The sequence below is a fragment of the Octodon degus genome, unplaced genomic scaffold, assembly GCF_000260255.1.
Source record: "Octodon degus isolate 3935 unplaced genomic scaffold, OctDeg1.0 scaffold00047, whole genome shotgun sequence".
In the NCBI taxonomy this organism is placed as follows: Eukaryota; Metazoa; Chordata; class Mammalia; order Rodentia; family Octodontidae; genus Octodon; species Octodon degus.
This window is the reverse complement of record NW_004524623.1, coordinates 671,111-681,066: the sequence shown is the minus strand read 5'-3', so window position 1 is coordinate 681,066 and position 9,956 is coordinate 671,111. Positions and strand designations below refer to the sequence as shown.

At 43.4% G+C, this 9,956-nt stretch overlaps 1 protein-coding gene across 1 annotated transcript in view; it reads left to right on the top strand.

Annotated features, from left to right (window-relative positions):
* Positions 1 to 9,956, top strand: part of CUNH12orf56 (chromosome unknown C12orf56 homolog) — a 79,191-nt gene that overhangs the window by 38,133 nt on the left and 31,102 nt on the right. The gene's annotated exons all lie outside the window — the stretch shown is intronic.

Genomic DNA, 9,956 nt, shown 5'->3' with positions numbered 1-9,956 from the left:
GGCCAGCTCAGCCCACCTGGGGGCGGGGCTGGCTGGCATGTGGTGCTGGGGGATCGAACCGCAGTCCCTGTGCTTTGCCAAGCTTGTTTCAAGTAGGTGCTTTAGACCACTGAGCCATCTCTCCAGCCCCTGCCCCAAAATTTGGCTGCTTTGAAATTTTTTTTTCAAGGCCGGGGAGATGGCTCAGTGGAATAAGCAAGTGCAAGGGCCTGAGTTCAATCCCCAGTTCTTAAAAAAAAAGGAAAAAGGAAATTCTTTTTCAAGATTAACTAGTCCACTGTGCTTAATCTCAGTCTCAAGCAAAGTCTCTGGACAGGAACAAAATGCAGACAAACCTTTTGCCAAAGTATAACACAAATCATCCACAGTCCTACAACCAATGCTGTCCTTCTTCCCAGCAGAAACCTCCCCAGTCTGGTCCTTACAGTCAGGCTTCCTATCAGCATTCTCATCTGAGCTCTGACCAGAAACTTCCGAACAGAACAGCCGAAACTGTTTCAGCACTTCGCTTGTAAGTGACATCTCTGAACCTTTCCTATCTCTTCCCATAAGCCATTGCCAAAAGTTTGTAATCCACATTGTCAGATATAGCCACAGCAACGACCCACTCCTCCGGTATCAAATTCTGTACTGGTCAGGGTTTTACTTAGAGGAACAGATATAATATAAGGAATAGATATTAACACAAGATATACAGTGTATAAGGAACTACCAGATTGGCTTATGACAGTCAGCTGCAGAGTCAGATGAGGGAGCGTGCAGAGGGTGTCTGCACACCCAGACTGAAGAATTCAGTCTGAAGCTCACTGCTGTGCTCCACACAAGTTTCTATTCGTCAGCTAATGGGTCTGCGAGGGAAGACTGAAGAGTCTGCAGTGGACGCTGAAGATTCTGCGACGGAAGGCAAAGGATTCAAGCCAGAGGCCGAAGGGTCTGCACTGCAAGCCAGTTGATAAAGTCCAAGCCGAATGCGAAGACTGAAGTTCCTCCGATGAAGTGCAATGTTGACTACTTCCTCAGCCCCATTATTCCAGTGACTAGGGTATCTCCTTTAGTAACAATAACAGAAACTTTTGCAGGTGTGGTCCAGACACCGTTATTGTTGAAAGCTTTCTATGTGGTTCCCGTTGTCCGGCCTGGGCTAGGGCTGGATTTGGGGGTCCCGAGAACATGGCAGAAGTTCTCACTCACTCGGCGGGTGTGTGTGTGTGTGTGGGGGGGGCTACAGGGAAAACATTAAATCTTGTAGCTCCATTCCCAGCACCTGGGGCAAGTTGTGGCTAGATGTGAGATCCAAAGGGCTTGACAGCCCCACACACCTGGCAGCCCCAATGGTTACAGCCCTCATGGCTTCTGGCTCACTCCTTGTGGCTTTCCTCAGGTGTTCCACATGCCTAGTTTTCCAACCTCCTAGGGTCTCCACAGCACTTTTGGCTTTACAGTCAAAGATTCACACACCACTCTCTCTCAGGTCCACTGCCTGGCTTCTGAGGCCTTCTGAAATCTGGGTGAACACTTCCCTGACCCCACAGCTCTTGCATTCTGCATGTCTGAAAAGCCAGCACCATGTGAATGATGCCAAGGTATACTGCTGCTCTAGTAATAATCAAGCCCATTTGCATCCTGGCAGAATGGTCCCCAAGTGCCCAAATGGCTGGGCTCTGTTCTCCTGTTCTCTCTCTCTCTCTCTCCTTTCAAAATGCAAATATTACATTAACTATTTCAGTGAGTTTCTTAGGACAGGAAGAACAGAAGAAGGGTGGAAGTGTGCATGGTGAAACATTTAAGATGCGAGACAAGTTTGGAGGGAAGATATACAAATAAACAGATGCACACTTACGTTATACCATCTTTGGGGTTTTCTAACATATTTTGAAACTATAACATTGTAGAATATTTGTAACTATGATATCCTGTGGATGTCTGATATCCTGCTTCCAGTCTGGCCCTTCAAGACTAAGACATTTACATTCATGCCTAAGATTATCCACATTCTTCTGGATTATGTGAAGAGGGATAAGACTGATTAAGAGAAACAAGTGAGGAAGGCAGGTCCTGAGGTCCCAGAAGAGCATCGCATGTGCTCTAGTGTTGCAGCTGGAGTCTATAGACTTTTTTTTCCCTTCCAGATACAGGTAGTAGTTGTAAGAAGTAACCATGTCTTCAGTTTCTATATATTAGAAAGACAAGGGAAGCATAGGCTTCTAAGGGCTACCTGTTGGCTGGTCAAGGAAAAAGAATATTCTGCTGATGAAAAGTACTTAGTTTCTTTCATCTTTCCCTTCTCTCTCTCCTTTTTTTTTTTTTTTTTTGCAGTATTAGGAATCAAACTCAGGACCATTGTGCTTTCCAGTCAGGAATTTATGCCCCTGGGCTGTATCCCCGGCCCTTTAGGCTTCCTTTTTTTTCTTTTTCCATAACTGGGACTTGAACTCAGACCCTTGTGCTTGCCAGGGAAGTGCTTAATCCACTGAGCCATATCCCAGCCCTAGGCTTCCTTCTTAATGCTAATCCTTTCAGCAACCAACTTTTCTTGCTCCAACTTCACAGGCCCAACTTTTCCATAGCTTCCTTTCTGGCCAAATGCAACACTTTTTAAATCATTCAGCTGGGGCTGGCGAGATGGCTCAGTGGTCTAAAGCACCTACTTGGAACAAGCTTGGCAAAGCACAGGGACTGCGGTTCGATCCCCCAGCACCACATGCCAGCCAGCCGCGCCCCCTGGTGGGCGGAGCTGGCCACACACACACACACACACACACACACACACACACAATAAATAAATAAACTTTAAATAAAAAATAAAAAAAAATTAAATCATTCAGCTGTGATATTTGCTTCTGCTTTTGCTTTTCTGCATAAACAGGGCTAAAAGCTGCCAGAAGTAATTATGCTACAGTCTGAGAGTTGAGCTGCCTTAAAATTTCTTCCACCAGGTCAGTCTACTGTATTTAGTCTCAGTATCCCACAGTCTCAGGACATGAGCAAAATGTAGACACAGTTTCTGCCAGAGCATAACACATGTGGGCTGAAGTCCAACTGCCACTGGAATCCTTGTTCCCAACTGAGACCTCTTAAGTGTGGTCTTTGATAGGTTTTAACGGTGTCACAGCAGGGAAACTCGCAGAAGGAAAGGGGAAAGGGGCTTTATTATAAAGGAAAAAGGACTTCATTATCTTAGAGGACACAGAGAGAACTTGGGAAGATAAGGAATTCTCTGGATTGGAACAAAAGGAGGCTGAGGCTTTTATGGCCTTTGCCAGGATGGGGCTTGAGGGGGAAGTTTAGATAGACCTGAGCAGCTGATTGGGGCCTTCCCTGAGGTGGAGAGAAAGGTGAAAGGAAACTGCATCCTGGGCTGAGTTGGAGAAAAAGAGGGGAGGTGGTCTCTGGGAAGATGAGCTGTTGTTTTAAGGGCTTCAGCTATAGTAGATGATCACCATAATAATTTAGCAATTCCTACTAGGGCCATAACCTATCAGTCTTTACCAGCTGCATCTATAGCCAGCCTTCTGTTCTTCTGAGCTCTGACCAGAATCACCAAGCTCAGAACACAGCATTCTAGGACTTTTCAAATGGCATCTCCAAAGGGTTTCACGCTCTTCCTGTGAACCAGTTCCAAAGATTTTTAAGCAACAGGGTCAGGTAACAGTCACAGGTGCTTAATATTTGTTGAAGGAATAATTATGTTCTTGACAATCCAGCCTGGTCAGGATATGACAGGATTTTATTTGGGAGGAATTGATGAGCTTTCTTCATTTTCCTGAAGACCGTGACTTCTGGGCTCCTGGAAAAGAGCTTTTGGTCTCATAGAAGGGAATTGCTGAGTGCAATTCTTAATCTGGGCTTCATGTCTAGAAAGACGGAGGAGGAGGCAGTTCCACTACTAGCCATCCACATGCCCAGACTCAATGACCATCACTGCATATTTTGGCATGTAATTTTTAATTTTTCTAAAACACTTTGATAGTCTCATTGTTTAGAAAAATAAAAGAGGTTACTGATGAATGGTTGTAGTAGTTATTTTAAGTTGTTGGGGAAGTTAGATCTCGGTTAAAATGGACAGAAATACAGCTTAGGTTAACAGGAGAATTTATTGGAAGTCCTAGGGCAATTTATGCAATTCAACCTTTATTTAATAGATAGATAGAAAGAAACAGATACAGATGTATCTCTACTCATCTGTCCATGTAATCAGACATATTCTAATTAGTGAGCTTTATGTATGATTTTAGATAAACAATGATGAGAAAAATCAGGAAAGATTAGAAGCCAAACCACAGTAGCATTGGAATGGCAAGAATGAAGCTAGAATTTAGGCCCATGGAACTGGAGGCTGAGAGCCACCTAACTGTCACCTTTGATGTTTGTGTGTCAGCTTCATTTCCTCCCACCCAGTGCCATGTCTTCCATAGGGCAGCAAATAAAACTGCTATGACCAGACTTAAATTTATGCTTTACAACTGTTATGGTTTGTGTCTAGTTGTCCCCCAAAACCTTGTACAGTCACGGGGTGGGCGTCTAGAGTGATTGACTCACGGTACATTGCTGGGATCATGAGGTGTGATTGCCACAGCCACACTGAGGCAGGCAGCCTGCATACAGTATAAGACAGGGAGACAGGCTTCCTGTCTGTTATTGCTCCTCCCTTTGTGCTCTTGTTGCTTTTGCTGTTTTCCATTGCTATGAACTGTTGCTCCTCTGCCATGTGCCACCCTGCCTTGGAGCCAGCTGACTATGGACTGAAACCTCCACAGACTGTGAGCTAAATAAGCCTTTCCTGGTCAGGGGAGATAGCTTGATGGTCTAAGAGCATGCTTGGCAAGCTCAAGGACCCAAGTTCGATCCCTGGTGCCACATACTGTGCTGTGGCCACTGAAACTGGGTGTGGAGACACATGCCTGTAATCCCAGCGCTGGGGAGGCTGAGACAGGAGGATCACTATAAGTCCAAGGGACCAGCTATTTTGTCCCAGCAATGAAAGAAAAGTAATCAAGACAAACATAAAACAACTTACATTTTTTTCTTTGCATAACATTTTAAAAATCCTGGTGAAGGTGTCTCTGACTGCTTGGGTTAAATGACTCATCACTGAAAAATATTCTCCATAGCCAAGAGATCAACATCTCTAGAAACCCGACAGCTTCCGTGCACTCCATGTGTGCTGTTGGCGAGTACTTTCCAAATAAAGAAGGTGGGAGCTGGGTCTACCAACCCATAGTTTTCTAGCACTTGTATCTCTATAATTAAACATCTGAATCAGGAGTCTAAACAAATGCAGGACAGAAAACACTAATTAGAGGACTACAGGATACTCACATGTCACAGCTTCAAAACACCTCTTAGGTGTAATGTTTTATACCTAATTATGAGAAGCTGCAGGTCATAAGAAGGATGCTGTTATCTTGGGACACCAGAGTTACATAAGTGTGATTACTTTTCAGGATAATAATGAGCAACATGCCTTTAAACACCTAAGGAGTAGAACACAGACTGGTGATCTCTGATAATGAGATTAGTACTGCATTTAGGTTTTTCTCTGTTTTGGGTAGCTCTGCATCAGTAAATAGTTCCATGTATTCAGAGGCATTTTGCAAAAGAAACTAAAAGTAGGTACTTTGCCTTTTTTTTTTTTTTTTTTGTAATGGTGGTAGTGGTATAGAGGGAATGTATGCTGACCTACTTAAGAGGTCCCTAAGGCTAGGGGTGGGAGGTGCAGAGGAGAATAATGAACAAACAAATGCTCTCATTTTTCACTTATGGAATCAATTTTGTTTTGGATGCTAATGTGCTGTCTTCATCTTCACACATATCCTTGTTGCTAGTTGATATGACCATCAACTCCTGACTCAAGTTCTGTGCGATAACTGTAAGCTGAAATCCTATGACTTTTACATACGTCATGGTGTCTAATAGTAAGGCGGGCTATTTCAGATGCGTTCTCTACATGATATGATGTGCAACATATGATTTTATGTGATGCCAAACAGCAATATAAACTCTTTTCCAAGGATCTATTGCCAGTAAACCCTATGATTTTAACTGAACAAACTTAAAAATGCAAGAAAGAAAGAAAAAAAAACCTATTGATAAGGACAAAAAAACCCAATGAAATAGATGACAATAAGAATAATACATAAAATTGACACTTCTGCCTTATGACCCACCCTCTGTCTCTTGCTTTTTCTCTTTTCTAATTAGTACAATATTTACATTTTTGAACAAAGATTGAGATTTTCTTTCTTTTATACCTTTCACATTTCTATAATATCAAGGTAGCCACTGAGCTATGAACAAAAATTCAGAAGATGAGTAATTATTTAGTGAAAGTACAGTGTATTAGGTAGAATCCAGTCACTACATTCATGTCAGTCATTTTCCAAAGCGTCAGGTGGTGTTTGCTTACTTGAGATTGCATGTTTTGCTTTGTTTTTTCTGTAGCTTAGACTGCCTTGAACTCACTATGTAGCCCAGGCTGGCCTTGAACTTGTGATGATCCTGCTGTCTCAAGTGCTGGTGTTATAGGTGTGCCATCATGCCCAGCTGGAAAGTATTTTTTTTTTTAGTCAAGGTCTTGCTGTATATTTCAGGCTGCCTCTAAACTAACTATATAGCCCAGGCTGGCCTTGAACTTGCAGCAACCTCCTTCCTCAGCCTCCCAAAGGCTGGGATTACAGGCATGTGCCACCATGCCCTGTGAGAGTATACTTTTGATAATTGTTTTAAACCACACTCTTGTAGCTCAATGTCCTGTGTTGAGTATCTACAGTATTTCTATTATTGCCCAAGAGAACTTGTTCAGTGACAACTTCCATACATATATATTATCATTATTATATATTATTATATTAGAATAAATTAAATTTATCAGAAATAAAGCCAAAGCATCTCAAAATATTGATTCCTAGACTATAATATTCAATTTATAAAATTCTGATTTAATTGTACCTCTACAGGAAGTTGTATAAAGGTGTCAGATTAGTTATATTTTGGGCTGCCAGAACAAGTATCAGACTTGATGGCTGGTTCCCAACATCAGAAATTCCTTCCTCACGGAGTTGGAATTGGAAGTCTGAGATCAGCGGCCCAGCATTGGGAGGGTCCCTTCTGGATTGCAGGCTGCTGACTTCCTATTGTGCCCTCATGCGGTAGAGAGAGGCTTACTGAGGTCTCTGAGGGGTGAGCCCAATTGTGACAGGTCAACCTTTGTGACATTATCACACCTCAAAGGGCCCTACCTCCTTATATCATCACCCTGGAGGTTAAATTTGGAACATTAGCATTTGGGGAGAGGATACAAACTTTCAATTTGTAGCATTCATTTATTTGAAGATCCTAGTGTAAGCTTCTTAGACCCTTAAATAGCAATGCTATATAATTGTAGAATCCTGTTATCAACAGCCTTGTGAGTTCTCTGGAAATCAGAGCTGCCCAGTAGGAATTAGTAAAGAGAAAGAGTTCGCTAGAAGCATCCAGGACACAGCTGCCAGCTACCCCAGATAGCCCAGCCCAGGGAATAATAACCAAGAATGCTGCCACATGGACAGGGCAGCCCTGTGGTTGGGGACAGTAAGATTGGAGATATTTTCTATAAAGTCTTGGTCTATGTATAAAGAGTGGTGTGGGCCAGGGAGATAGCTCAGCGGCATAAGTGCCTGCCTGGCAGGTGCAAGGTCCTGAGTTTGATCCCTAGTAAAAAAAAAAAAAAAGAGTGGTGTGACCACACAAAATATATATGCACGTGGTCAAGGATGCATGTATGATTTTGCACACAGTCCTATGTTGTGCCCGGCAGTCCTTTCTCCTCCCTTGGATGTCTCTCTTCCAATGGAAATTAAGGTCTTAGATATCTTAGGACAGATCTCTGGGGAAAATCAATTCACACCAACTCAGAATCTTCCATTTTTGTCTTAAGCAAAGATGAATGGTGACACATTTGAGAACATTCTATTTTGACCTCAAATAGTGGAGTGAGTGAGGTTGATACAACTGTTGTTTGCCATTACACCTTAGCTTCCGGCCATTAGTGCTGACCCTGTGTCTTAGTTACTCTTCTCTCATTGCTGGGACAAATAGCCAACACAAAATGAAGGAAGGAAAGGTTTATTGAGCTCACAGTTAGCGGAGGTTTCAGTCCATACTCAGCTGGCTCCAAGGCAGAGTGACTTATGGCACAACACAGCCTTTCATTCATGGAGGGGGCAAAGAGCAAAGAACAAAGGGAGAGCAGCAGCTGTGGTTTCTAGAATGCCTCTTGCCCTTCTTTATGTTGTAATGCAGATCACCTGCCCTGGGGCAGGTGCAACACCCACACCCACAATAATCAATCACAAACTCCAAAAGCCACACCATGACTGCATGAGGCTCTGGGGGGACAACTAGACATCAACCATAACATCCTATTTCTCCTTTCTTGTGAAGAAGAAGGTAGAGTAATATATGGTGCTTACTGAATAGCACACAGGGGCTGGGTATCACATACAGTAATTGATCCATATGTGTGATTAAAATCTGGCCATTTCATGTGCCACTCTGAGGGGCAACAAGAGTACGGTGGTTCTGCTTTCCTTTTCAGACCTCATTCTTGGGTCACAGTGCCAGTGGCATACTCTAGAGCTTGAGAGTTTGGCAAGGGGTGGGTGTCTGCCCTCAGCAGGGCAGAACAATGCTGAGAGATTTGAGGTAACTGCTACTTTGTGTGTGTGTTTGTGTGTGTGTGTGTTCATGTGCATGCATGCAAATGCATGCATATGCAAGGTCACTGGAGAAAGGAGCTGGAGACTGGAATTTGATACAGTCAACAACACCATACAGGTAATAAGGAAATCAAGGCTTTGATCACCTAAGGTGCCAAAGGACAAAATCATCACAGATACGAAGATCAAACTGGCTTTTATTTGTAGTTGTAGAATGAGCCAGTACTCCATTCTATAAAGTAAAATGAGTATCCTGATGAGCTGAGCATAGCTAATTTGCTTCATATGCGTAAAAGGGCTAAGGAAAGTAGACAGGCTGGGGAACTAGCTGAGCTGTCTAAGCACCTGCCTGGCAAGTGCAAGGACCCTGGTATGATCCCCAGAACTGCATGCTGTGCTGGGCCAGAAACTGCATGGTGGTGAACGCCTGTAATCCCAGCACTGGGGAGGCTGAGACAGGAGGATCACTATAAGTCTGAGTTGTCTAGTGAGACCCTATAGCAAAATAAATAAAAGATGATGATGATGAAGAAGAAGAAGAAGAAGAGGAGGAGGAGGAGGAGGGGGGAGGAGGAGGAAGAAGAAAAGAAGAAGAAGAAGAAGAAGAAGAAGAAGAAGAAGAAGAAGAAGAAGAAGAAGAAGAAGAAGAAGAAAGTAGAAATAGAAAATGGCACATTGGTCTTTTTGAAGTTACTTCCTTATAGGGTTAAAGCAGAGGGAACTTCCTCTGTATGCTGAGTCAGAAGGGGTGATGTTAGGAAATTTAGAAGTGTGTGAAGTAAAGAAAACAACACCTAAGACTTTCTCTTCTTATTCCCATTTGAAATTTTTCTTTATAGCATCTATTACCAATGCAAAAAATAATAAGGTGAAATACTAGAATGAAAAAGTCCTTTCGCATTAAGGGGGATGGGAACATGGTTCAGCAGCGTAGGAGGTCATGAGTTAGATTTCTGGAGAAGGAGGAAAAATAATGGCGGGGAATGGAGGAAGAGGAGGGGAAAAGGAGAAAGAGGAGGAGGAGGAGGAGAGGGGAGGAGGAGGAAGAGGGGGAGGAAGAAGAGGAAGAAATAATAATAATAGTAGAAGTAGTAGTAGTAATAATAATAATAATGTTGGGGGGCTGGTGGGATGGCTCGGTGGTCTGGAGCACCTACTTAGAACAAGCAAAGCTGAGCAAAGCACAGGGACCGCGGTTCGATCCCCCAGCACCACATGCCAGCCAGCCCTGCCCCCTGGTGGGCTGAGCTGCCCCCCCCA